The sequence below is a fragment of the Ceratotherium simum genome, chromosome 28, assembly GCF_057802395.1.
Source record: "Ceratotherium simum simum isolate JZ-2026a chromosome 28, ASM5780239v1, whole genome shotgun sequence".
Taxonomy (NCBI): Eukaryota; Metazoa; Chordata; class Mammalia; order Perissodactyla; family Rhinocerotidae; genus Ceratotherium; species Ceratotherium simum.
Genome location: NC_141927.1, coordinates 780,163 through 793,731, shown reverse-complemented (window position 1 = coordinate 793,731; position 13,569 = coordinate 780,163). Strand labels below are relative to the sequence as shown.

The window sequence follows — 13,569 nt, the reverse complement described above, 5'->3', positions numbered from 1 at the left end:
GTACGAAAGCAGATCAGTGTCTGGGAGAGGCAAAAATCACCTATGAAATTTAAAAAAGATAGGTCCAACCCCAGGAGAGCTGGTCCCCTGGATCCTCAGACTGCATCTGGCTGTTCTGGCTAATGTTAGTGGAAAAGCACGGCCCAGGTGATGCTTTTGTTTTTTTTTTGTTCTCTCTTCCAGGTGGGAGGACAAAGTCCCCAAACATCCATAAGGTGAGCTTTGGATGTGCCAAAAATTATTAAAAGTTTGTGTCACTCTCCTTCGTGTGGGAGGAATGAAGGTTAAATCAGGTCAGAGCTGGAGCAAGGCTTTAGAAAAACCAGAACAAAAAGAGGGAGAGAAAACACACAAGCTGATGCTGCCGCAGTCCCACTGGCTCTCCAGCCAGGATCTCCAGGCAGCTGTAATGTTGACCCTGTAAATGCCGAATTTAATGCTGGGGATTTGGGCAAATTTTCAATAAGAAAGGCCCAGGGCGTGGGGGGGTGAAAAACGTATTTTGTGATTATTGCATCAGAATATACGATAAAAACTGATGTAAAATGTTGTACGCTCACTAGAGGGATCATCCCGATAAAGGAAAGCTGCAAGAAACTGTTAGTGGTAACAACTTCTTGCTTTTTGCCACTGGCGGCAGGTTGGAATTTAAACACTTTATTAGAAATAGACCAAATCTCATAACAGATGATAGTTGCTATCACTTTTTTCCTATCAGAGCTTGTGGGAAGGGGAGACAACAGGAAAAGAGACAATCTCCAGTTGGGGACACACTTTTGGAGATTTTCTGGAGTTCTCAAAAGCAGTTTTGAGTTTGTTAATGAGAGCTCGTGAAATCAGATACCTGCCCCTAGAGACAGATGATTTTCCAGCCAGATGTGCGTATTTTTGAGTGGGTCATTGAGACCCTAAGACTAATAAAACAAAAGTGCTCAGGAAAGCCTGGCTTGTCTCTTGGACTAACATGGCTCCCCAGCCACATCTCAGCTGTGCTGCCTCCTGAGAAAAGCCACTGGCTTTTTTTTAATCCTGGATTTGCAGATACTAGCTGTCCAGACCTCACTCTAAGCTAAAACCCGATAGCGTGTGCTGTGAGCTGTTTCAGTCCGAACTGTCACTACACTGAACCAAAATCAGGTGAAATCGCTCTGCTCAGTAAACATGACTTAGACTCAGGGACTAGAAGATTCAGGATGCCGTTCTGTGGGCCATAAGCTATGAAAACATCCTGGATGCTGGCTGGATGGCCTAGGTCACGTACAGATGCCCACAAGAAAGGGTTTGCTCCCTGACGGGGCCATCGGAAATCACACTGCTGGTCAGCCCCACATCTCTGACACAGACAGGGACTGCATCCCTAATGTGTGATTCCTGCAAACCCCAAAGTTGGGGGCTGGCACTGTTGTCCTTCTGCCCACTCCTGTTCCTGACAGATGGGCCTGCAGAGCCCCCGGGGGATGCCTCACCACTGCTGACCTGTGCTGGTCATTCCGAGAGCCCGACCCCCCTTCCTGCACCTCCTCCTGGCACACACCTCATTCAGGCAGGGTGACGATTAAATACGGCTCTTCTCAGAAGGGACGGAGCTTTTCCGGCTGCTCACGGGATAAACAGCACAACAAGAGGAGTAGGGGGCTGTGTAAAGCTATTTTAAATCTTTGTAGTAATTCAGGATTTCACCCAGACTGACCAACATGATGTATCTTTCTGGCTACATGATTTAAAAACATATTTTATCAAAATTCTTCTGTCCCTCCTCTTGCACCCAATCCTTTCTGACGGAAGATCTGCATGAGAATAGGAAACAACTGGGCAAAAATGCACAGGTCTGATTACCGAATGGGGCACCCTGATTTTTTAATAACGGAAAAAAAATAAAAAACCCTGGCACCCAGAGACAACTGCGGGAGGAGGGGGGCTGTTAATGAACTTTGTTTTTCAAAACTGCTCCTGAAGGAGTTCCCTCCCCGCCCCAAAAGTAGATAAATAAATGCCGTGCTGCCAGTCCCAGCTGCTCGCAGAGCCCTAAATTCAAGGTGACTGCTGAGTGTGCCTCACCCCAGGTGACCGCAGACTGTGGAGCTGGCCCAGCTCCTGCCCCTCCCATGAAGACTCCTCCAGAGGTCCACTCTCAGGCAGCGGATGGACTGGCATCACGGACAAGGAAAAGTGGAACCAATGCCTCAGGCCATCCTCTGCAGCCAAGGACTGAACTGGACGATTCAGATTGGATGGGGTGGACGCCCCATGGAGGGAGGCCACGTGGGGCCCATCAGCCTGACTGTCAGGCTGATGCACGCCCAGCTTAGGGTGCCCTAACCTTGTAGACTTGGTTTCCAGGGCACCACGCGTGCCCTCTGGGATTGGACGGCTGGTGTGTGTCACTGGTTAACACAACATACCGGCCAGAGCTGTGCTGCACCTGCACTGTGCCTCAGGCCAGTTAAAACAAACAAACAAATGAGGTTCCTGCAAAAACCTAAGGATACAGCCACTTGGATTTCTAAGACAGACCTTTACGGTTAATGAGATTTCCCTCAACTGGCTAACTCCAAGCTGCGCAGAAGAGAGTTAACACTGCGGCCTACCTGCCCGGCTGCCCCGGGCTGGCGTTTGGGAATGTGACAGGCAGACAGTTCCCTTCCCTGATATAAAATGTCCTCTGAATGATAAGGCGGCTCACTGTGCCGAAACCCTGTGACAACACCGTGGTGCATGATAAACACAAGCTTTCCTTCCGGGAGTCTGCAGTCCTGGGGCGTCGGGGGCCGGGGGTGTAAAAATGCTGACTCCAGGGGGCTGGCCCCATGGCGTAGTGGTTAAGTTCAGCATGTTCCACTTTGGCGGCCCAGGTTCACGGGTTTGGATCCCCGGTGCAGACCTACACCACTCATCAGCCACGGTGAGGTCGCAACCCATATATTAAGTAGAAGAAGACTGGCACAGACATTAGCTCAGAGCCAGTCTTCCTCAGCAAAAAAAAACAATGGTGACTCCAGGCTTGGTGAGTTCCTGGTGGATGACGTCCCCACATGTAGTCACAACTTGCTGCGGGAGGAATTAACCATCACAGTTAATTAACGACTCCACAGGGAGGGGCTCTGGTTTCCTCAGACTCCGCCCTGCATGCTTTCCCTTTGCTGAAAGCACTTCCTGTCCTTCCGCAGTGACAAATCATCTCCCTGAGCAGGACCGGATGCTGAGTCCAGGCAGTCCTCCTGGCACATCGTCAAACCCAGGGGTAGTCTTGGGGACCCCGACACACATTTGAAATGATATTCTGGATACATTCTGATAAATAACTTGCATTATTAAAATTAATTTTCACCTTTTTTTGCCTTTGATATGACCACTAGCTACTTTAAAATGACAGGCAGCTCACCCCAGATCTGCACTTGCTTCTGCCCTGCACCTAGGCTCTGCGGCGCAGGCCTAGCCCTCCCTCCTCCTGGCTGCAGGCCATGTGCAGAAAGTCACTAACCTCTCCTCATCTCCGAGCCCCACAGACTTCCTCACCTATAAGACAGGGGAAAATGGGCAGCTCTCTCCCCAGTGTGTTGTAAGGTTGGAGAGCTCACACACAGAGAGCTGTCTGAACAGCACCTAATGTGTGACAAGGGCTACATAATGTGGTAGTTGTTATTATTCCATTTATTTAATTGAAAAAATCAGAGTCAGAGAGCTAACCACCCCTCATGGCTAAAAGTTAGATCTTAATCCAGGTTTTATTCCAAAGTTATGTTCCTTTAAAAGCACAAAACAGGGGCCAGCCCAGTGGTGTAGCAGTTAAGTTCACGTGCTCTGCTTTGGCGGCCCGGGGTTCCCCGTTTTGGATCCTGGGCATGGACCTATGAACCACTCATCAAACCATGCTGAGGTGGCATCCCACATAGAAGAACTAGAAGTATGTACAACTATGGCATACAACTATCTACTGGGGCTTTGAGGAGAAAAAAGGGAAAAAAAAAAGGAGGAAGATTGGCAACCAATGTTAGCTAGGGCCAATCGTCCTCAAAAAAAAAAGAAAAGCACAAAACAGAGATTTAATATCTTTATTATTTTTATTAGCATTTTCTCTCCATTACAGCATAACTAACCCTGGTTGAAAACAGGGCTCATGTAGACTGCAACCTCTTAGCATTTCACATTCAATAATGATCTTCTGAAAATTATTTTAAAACAGTCACGTGTGCCCTATTTCATCAACGCCTCACAATACTGTTCCTAAACAGTGAAATACCCAAGGCTGTGAGCATATCCATCTGATTGGAGATTTGAAGCTGATATTATCTGATGGTATGAAAGCATTTGTTTCCATCATTATTAGGCGTCTACTGACACCACCACCAACTTTGTGTGCCATATGCTGTACGTGCTATACACTGCATAGTGCATGCATGTACATATATGTGCTACATACTGCACAGGGTATACATGTGCATAGTGCATGTCTGTGCTATTACTACACAGTGTATATAGATGCACAGTGCACATGCACTATATACTGCACAGTGCATATATGTGCTATATACTGCATAGGGTATATATGTGCATAGTGCATATCTGTGCTATTACTACATAGTGTATATAGACACAGTGCATATATGCACTATATACTGCACAGTGCATATATGTGCTACATACTACACAGGGTATATATGTGCATAGTGCATGTCCATGCCATTACTACATAGTGTATATAGATGCACAGTGCATATATGCACTATATACTGCACAATGCATATTTGTGCTATATACTGCATAATGCATATATTACTATATACTTCATATTGTATATATGTGCATATCTGTGCTATATACTGCATAGTACATATATGTGAATAGTGCATACATGTGCATGGTGCATATGTGTGCTGTGAACTGCACAGTGCATATATGTGCATGGTCCATGTATGTGCTCTATACTGCACAGTGCATACATGCTCATGGTGCATATGTGTGCTGCATGTATACAGCATATACTGCATAGATGATGGAACATTAGAGCCTGCAGGGCATCTCAGAGACCAACTGGCCAAGCCTTCCACGTTGTCCATCAGGAATCTACCCTCAGTGAGGGTACTTCTTACCCAGAGTGAAACAGCACAGGCCACCTGGGTCTGAAACACTGGGTTCCATCATGCTCTGTTTCTGTTCCTGGCTCCTGGACCACACAGGAGCCCCAAATAGCACCATACAGCACAAAGTGTTTTACGTGCGTTTCCCATTCATGTCACTCAACCATCTTTCGATGCGGCCATTATTATTATCCCAACTTTAAAGGTGAAATGGAAACTCAGAGAATTTAAGTAAATGTCAAAAGAGTCATAAAGTAAGTAGCAAAACTCAAACATTAAGCCCAGTCTTCAGGCTCCAAGTCCCGTGGTCTTTCCACGGCTCTTGTGCCTTCATTTAAATTCCAAGCATTCTTATTGCTTTACTACCAGCCAAAGGCACTTTTAATTTTAAAGATGAAGATCACGATTCCCTTACATTCCTGGGTTTCTTTTATTGGTCGTTAAGGGGCTTGGCGAGTGTGCTCATAAATCAGTGCACATATTAGCAGCCCGTGAAGGTGGGACATCCTTACACTGGAACCCCAATAGCAAAGCTGCCCCCGTCTGTCGCTGGCACTGTGCTTATCAGCAGGGTCAGGATCTTCCTTTCTGCAGGCCTGACACTGGCTGTTTTGTTGCTTCTTCACAGGTTAACTCTGGAGATTTCTGACTATAAGTATTTTATTTTCTCAGGACAAACGTCCTTTGCCTCTGTCCCGTTTCACACTTTTCCTTAGTGTCTGAGGTAAAGGCCTGTGAGTTTCCACTGCGTTTCCTTCCCAACTTCCAAATCCTCTCCTTGGCCTCCCGAGATGGGAGGAGAGCAGGGCCTGGCTCTTCCTCTGGCCTCTGCTGCATCTCGTGCTCACACACATAGAGGCCACGTAGGACTCTTCTCCTCTCAGAGCCCCAAGGGCCTGAGGCCGAATGGGATAAAAGCAGGACAGACCCACGGCCTCAGCCCTGGGGGGTACCCCAAAGCCAGGCGTGCAGCTTCTGAGCTAGACTGGGTGCACTAGCTGCCCAAGCTTCTTTCTTGCAGTCCGCTGAATAAGCAGGAGCTGCTGCATGTGGCATCCGAGGCCCTCTGGGACGGAGCCCGTTCCAGCTGATGGAACCGGCCCCAGCACGTGACCCACACTAACTGATTTCCTTTCGGCTACATCTTGCTTTAGATTTCAGGCCTCTGCATGGACAGTTTCCTCTGTCCACACTCATTTTCTCCCCTCCCACCTTGTCCCCCCAGAGAACGTGTGCTCATCCTCAAACCTGCTGGACCCTTTTGGGGAAAGCCTCCTTGCCTGTTCCAAGCAGAAATGATCACACCATCCTTGCACCTCCACATCCTCCCACCACACGAGCTCATCTCACTTTATGAGCTGCGTATGTTCTGTCTCCCCGATGGGCTTTAAGTTCTCTGAGAGTAGAAGCTGCCCTGTCATCTGCATTCCCAGCTGCTGGAACAGCACAAGACACATGATTAAAACTCAACATAGATGTATTAACACGAATCGAGCTTCACACACAAGCACACACTTCCTTCTCCTTCATCACATCCTGGTTGCTCCCAAAACCAAGTGAAGGCTGTTTCTATTATCTGTACCTCACGGTGGTCCTAACTATGATCTACTTTGCACTTTCCTATAAAGTAGAATCAACCAAAGGTAATCACCCAGTTTTACGATATTCTTTGAGAATAACTGGGTCTACCAAACTGAAAGTAGAGTGCTACTCTCACTCAGATTAAGCTGGTCAACTTAAAATACAACTGGGCCACGTCACTGAGCTTCTTGGCGTGCCCAGGCTCACACTGGAAACAGCTACATGGCGAACACCTGATGCACAGAGAGAGAGGGGTGAGCCCTCCCAATTCACGGCACAAAGTAGGCCTCCAGTCGATGCTGTTGAAGGAATGGTTGTCTGGAATGCAAAGGATAGAGGGGGTCAAAATTTGAGAGTAGAAAATACTAAGATGCCCTCACTATTACCCTGAATAAGTACTGCAGAAAAGCGAGGATTAGCACGACGGTCCCTCACACCCCCAATCCCCTGCAGCCTAATCACAGAATCACTGAAATACAGAGGGTTAGACCTGAAAGAGCCCTGAGAGGTCGGCTGGTCTAACTCCCTCTCCTTCTACAAGAGAAAATTGAGACCCTGAAAAGGAAAAGACGCCCCTAAGTCACACAGTGTAAAAGCCAGACAGAACACTGCTCCCTTCGTCGTGGGGATGGAGGAGACAAGTCCGCCCCACCCAGGTGCCCCAAGCCTCCATCAGGACCAAGGTGCGTGGACAGGGATGAGAGTCCTGCCTCCCCCAGGCTCCCCACCCCAGCAACCCCACAGGGCGACTCTGCACCATACATATCTCTGTTATCAAAGGAGCCGGTCGCCCTTCCCGCACAGCCCTTGGGGTTTCGTGACGCACGTGACATTCCAACAAATTGTATTAACTGGCATCTCTTATGTAGTCATGGAGAAAGGTACTTTTGGAGAAAATGAATGATAATTAGACAAGATTTTTAAATAATAAAGGTGATGAAAGACTTAAACCTCATTCTTGCTTTCATCTCAATACAGCTGTGGTTAAATAGGTGTATTTTTTTTGAGTCAATAATAAAGAACATGCACATATCGTGATAGAGATCACTTATAAAACTGTCTATTGGCCAACAATGAACGTACCTGTGTTCAGGACACACAGCAGAAGTGTTCCTCAAAGTGATGATAGGAAAAGTATAACATATCTACATTTGAACAGCTGCTCCAATAAACCAGACCTTGTTGAGGAATAACACGTTTTACAAGAAAACAACCACAGTACCAACCTCAGGCTAGCTGTGAAAGGCTTGAAGAACATCCTTAAGAGAAGGCCATAACAAGAACACAACGGTGGAAGTGCCACAGATGTCTGCAAGTGTGCACGGATACCTGGGGACATCCACAGAGAATGACTTCACTACCCGGTCACAGAAGCGTGACCACCAGCTCTACGGCCAATAGAAAATTTAAAAATAAGTCTAGGCCTTTAGAAAGAGCAGCATCGACTGCACAGTGCATCATGTGAAAATGTTAAACGCTTTGTTAAAATGGCCCGAGACAGTGAGAATGACGGATCAGAACCCTCGCAGACACCGCTAGAAACAGTCTCGTGGTCAGGGCTCTGTTTTGTGGAAAAATCTGTGGAAAAGTTGATTCCATGTTCTCTCTCACTTTCTTCCCCAGGAATCAGCAAAATATTCATTTAAAGATCAGCTCCCCTCCCACCACCACGCTGTTCCCTGAGTGTTTAACACTCCAGAAATATTTCTGTAACGACATTGCACACAGCCCCCAGCCAGGTCTGGGTTTGTGAACAACAGAGGTAGGCGGGCACATCTCCCTTCTTAGCCAATAAGTTCTTAGGACAGAAGCACATGTTCCCAGGATCAGGAATGTTCTCAGAGGTGTCTCCTGATAGAAGCCGGTCACTCTGGCTGTATCTGACCCTGCGTTCTCTGCCCACTGAGCATAGAGTCCTGCACGAGAGGGCTCACTCTCCCCCGCGCCCTCTCCTGTAACCCGCCATAAACCCCGGCCGCACACGGACAGGCGCCCCCACTCCTCTCAGAATAAAATGGCTGCTCCTGAGGCACCTGCTCCAGCCTCAACAGAGTCCATTAGCTGGTTTCCCCCGGGCTGTAGACCGGTGCTACCCGGCAGAGTCCTAGGTCCTTGTAATAAACTTCCAGCTCTGATCCTTAAAGTCTTCCTAATTTACTAGAAATAATTTTTTAAAATGCTCTCCACTCTTGTGTAGCTCTCCTATTTTCATTAGGCTAAAATGAACAATGATTTATAGACATGTTCACATTACCATAGAAAAGCACACAAAAGCCGATCCTCGCTTAAAAAAAAAGCTAAGCCAGAATGGTGTCCAGCAAGTGAGGACACTCTGCTTTGGGAGAAGGAACAAAAGTGGAATAGAAAACACGGTTCCTGGACTCACGGAATATAAAATTCTTTTGAAGACACACACAAATGATCAGCTATAGAACAGCACAGCAGAATCACAGCAAGTACTAAAACGTATAATTGGGTGAAACAGTCTATAAGCCACTAAAGAGCCACTCTGTCCAACAGAATTACAGTGTGAGCCGCGTGTAGAATTTTAATGTTTTATTAGCCACACTTAAAAAGAAAAAAATAGGTGAGACTAATTTTAATACATTCACTTAATCTAATACATCTAAAATATCGTCATTTCAACAATCAACATAAAAAATACTGAGATACTCTACATTTTTTCATACTAAGTCTTCAGAACGTGGTGTGTGTTTTACACTGAGAGCACATCTCAATGTGGACTAATGCCGTGTTGAGGGCTCAGCAGCCACATGTGGCTGGTGGCCACCACGCTGGACGGCATGGCCAGCGTCCCGAGAAATGAGACTTTACAAAGCAAAGTGCACGTCTCGACGAAGCCTCAGTCACAAGGTGATTCTGTCATCAAGATCTCCATGCAAACCAACCCTCACGTGAGACCTCTGATTCCCAGACCCAGAGAGAGGGGAGACCCCGGACCTCCAGGCAGGGGTGGCTTAGAGACAGAAGTGTTTCCAAATGCCCCGGAGGAACTGGAGTGTCCTCCTCACTCGCCTGCGGGAGCTGCAGAGTCCGCCTCCCACAAGCGTCGGGGTGAAGGTCACACCTGAGCAGCACGAGAGCACGTGTGAGAAAACCCTTCCTCAGTTTCCATAGAAGACAATAGTAAATAGACATTCTTATAAATTCTTACACTAAAAGCAACTTGGAAACGTTAAAGAGAGAGAAAGCTTGAAAAGGTGACTAAAAATGTTGAAAACTCTAGATTTCAAAGAGGCAAGCTGGCCCTAGGGAAGGACCATCATGAGACGGAAGATTACTCTTGACGTCTGTACCAGGGAGATACCTGTGTGTCGGACTGGTTGCCCTTATTTATCCATAAATAGCCTCAAACTGAGGAAAAGGTGGGAGCTCTTGCTCCCCAGACACTCAGCGTCTCCTGAGAGCTGACATCGTTGCTCTATCCACCACCAAGCTCCCACGAGTAATTCTGAATAAGTGTGAAGTAACGATGACTCCCCTGATTCAGAACATCTGTTCCCGGCACTCGCTCGCTTGCCGTCTCTATTCTCGGTTGCCCTAAGCCAGAAATAGCCAGGGCGCCCCGCACCCCTCAAACCCATCCAAGCACTGGCTTCCTCTCCACCCCTTGTTGCCCGCACAGTTGAGCAGAAGCAACTCCAAGCAGCAGATGGACAGAAATCCAAGGGAAACACAATGAGGTGGCTGATTTCAAGCAGGCCCCACTCAATGGAGCTCTAACCAGATCTATTCAAACAGGCCACCATTCCAGCCAAGGCGATGAGGAGAAGGAACAACCAGGACACAAGCCATGTATGGCTTCTCTTTCCCTACACCTCCAAGCTCTGGCCAGCGATGATACCCAGGCAGGACTGAGGACTCGCTAACCCACAGGATTATAAGGATGTGTAGTCCGGAGGCCAAGGAAGCAACAGGATATGGTGAAAAGGCTCCGACATCAGACAGACCTGAATTTGGATCACAATTGACCACTCAGTTTATGATCACGTGTGAACTAGTCCCGTGAGCCACAGCTCCCTCCTCTGAAGAAAGGGGATAGCGTCCCCACTGCATCGGGCTTTGGCAAGAATTAAAGTGGACAATCTTGGTAGATACCCTGAGAGTCTAGAAAACAGGAACTCAATGAAAATATCAGTCCCTCCTCGACATCTTTGCAGGGAGGGAATAAAACCCAGCCATACTATTTCCAATATTCTCTACTCTTCCCCAAAATGAACTAAGATCCTGCAAAAACATCAGGAAAAAGGCTGCTTTGAACAAAGAACTCAAAATGTTGCTTGATTTTCTTTCACTTTACTGGTTACCAACATTTTCTTCATCTTAAGAAATGTTTTTTAACTTTTAATTTTTAAATAATTTCAGACATACAGAAAAGTTGCAAAAACAGCACAGATTGGAATTCCCACATCCCTTCACCCGGATCTCCCGAACACGGGCGTTTTACCATGCTGACCCTTCTTTCCCTTTCACATAACCTTTGTTTCTGACCCACTTGACTATGTTGCAGACGTAACAGCCCTTTGTAATTCACTGTGTGTTTCCTAAACAAGGGCATTTTTGTTATAATCACAGGACAATTGTCAAAATCAGTAAATAAAACCAATGCAATACTATTGTTTCATTCACACACCTTATTCAAATTTTGTCCATTGTTCCACTCCTGTGTTTTATAATAAAATAAATTTCTAGTACAAGATCACAAGGTGCCTTTATTTGTCATATCTCAGGTTTTCTTTAACCTGGAACTGTTTCTCAGTTTTTCTTTCTCTACACAGAGGAATTATCCCTTTAAAAATCATAAGAAGAGAGGCCGGCCCAGTGTTGTAGTGGTTAAATTTGCATGCTCCACTTCAGTGGCCTGGGGTTCACAGGCTCAGATCCCAGGCGCGGACCTACACACCGCTCATCGAGCCACGCTGTGGTAGCATCCCATAAACAAAATAGAGGAAGATGGGCACAGATGTTAGCTCAGGGCCAATCTTCTTCAAGCAAAAAAAAAAAAAAAAAAACATAAGAAGGAATCATGTGTGAAAGACCCTCCTGCAAAGTGTATGAAAATCCAAGATTATGAACTTAGGAGAATTTCCCTCAGCCTGTCCATTCCAGAATGCATATGGTGGTCTGGATTAGAGGCTGTGTTTATCTAATTTGGTCAATAAAGTGTCTGAGAAGCTACAGGTGGGGCGGGTCTGTCAACAAAGAAAAATCAGGAAGACTTGCTCCCCTTCCCGTGTCACATGTCCATGTGACTGAGGACATGGAGGTCTTGGAATGTATGTTTTTGCTAAAATATTTCCTGGAAGGCACTTCTGATAAGAGAATAAAAGAAAGATTACAAGATAAAATATGTGCCAGGTACATAATCCCCCGATTTCCACCCATAGGGACCGAACAGAAGTCCTCAATTTTTCTCTTTGAGAAGACAGTCCAAAAGGATTCTAGTGAATGGACTCACTGCCTTAAAACTCTGGGTAGTTGGAGTAGAGAAGCAACATTCTAGGTTTTTGTATACATTATCTAATTTAATCAAGATCCCTAAAAAATGGAAATGAAAGTATAGCAGGATTACAAAGATTATTAAAGAAAAAAACGCCAAGTGTGGTCATTTCTCCTGTAGCCACAGGCCATAGTGTGTCAGCAGAGGGGCCAGATCGTGGTGACAACAGGTACGGCATTCAATCAGAAATTCAATAAAGGGGCAGGTAAGAGGTGCCAGAGAAGGAACGAAAGCAAATGGAAGCAAGGACCCTGGGTGACAGGGGAGCAAAGGTCTGAGTTCTAACTGCAGGGAGAGCATCTTCAGGAGCAGCAGAAACATCTGGGCCCTTACCAGAAGCTTCAGGAACCCCAGCACCTTGGGGAAGCCTGGGGATTGGACAAGAAATCACAAGATGTTCTTGATTCTTTTCCCAGCAGCCAGAGAGCAGTGGGGGACCCCTCTCAAGCTCGTGTGGAGCCCCCTGCTTTCTTCGGTCCCTTGTCACGGCTGAGTCCCCACGGACCCCAGGCTGTTGACATAACCAGGTACCACCTTGCGGAAGTGTCAGCTGCACACACAGCCCTCCACCCTCAGAGATCGGTCCAGCTTGTCCCGACGATCCAGTCCAGGAAGTCCACGGCCACACCCCCAATCCCATGCACTGCAGGGGCTTACTTCTCGCATGTATCTCACACACACACACGTTTTTGTTCTGCTGCAAAAATTCCCCTCCATTACTGCGCCTCCCCCTGAAATCCCTTCACAAGAGAATTCTGTGATGTTGGAGTCTGTGCTGGGATTTAAGGAGACTGGGAAGGCTTCCGCCCTCCCACCAATTCAGCCCACGCTCCCTTCCATTCCCCTCTCATCTCCCTCTCAAGAACAACCCGCAAAATCCTCCCAGTTAATATGCAATTCCCATGAGTAAGATCCTCTCCCTTCCGTTACATAACCCACTGGATCTACATCTGAGTTTTCTTGTTTTTACAATGAATAGGACAGTCTCTCTGCCATACCCTATGGGTTTAATCTATGCTCAGATTCATTTCTATTTCACCGAATGGCTCTCAGAGACAGCGTCAAGTGTGCGAGTCTCTTGACAGCTCCAGATCCTCATCAGGCTTCTGCTCCTACACAAACACAGTGGCGCCTGCTCTGGGCGTCTCCTCCTTCACATCCATGGGCTTCTGTCTCCCCCGTACACCCTACCAGACAGTAAGCCCTAAATGCACTGCTCTGTTTTTATATCTCCATGCCTTTGCACATGCTCCTCCAGGACCTAGAATATCCATGTTTGCCTGGCCATCTCCTTCTCGTATAAGACTCGGCTTCAAAGTGTCCTGTGCAAACCTTGTCTACAGAGCGCCCTCTGGCTCGCCGGCTCCTGGTGCAGCGTCGGCACATTTT

General features: G+C 47.0%; 1 protein-coding gene across 1 annotated transcript in view; it reads right to left on the bottom strand.

The window, feature by feature from the left end:
- DLGAP2 (DLG associated protein 2) overlaps window positions 1–13,569 on the bottom strand; it is a 759,496-nt gene that overhangs the window by 634,383 nt on the left and 111,544 nt on the right. The window lies entirely within an intron of this gene.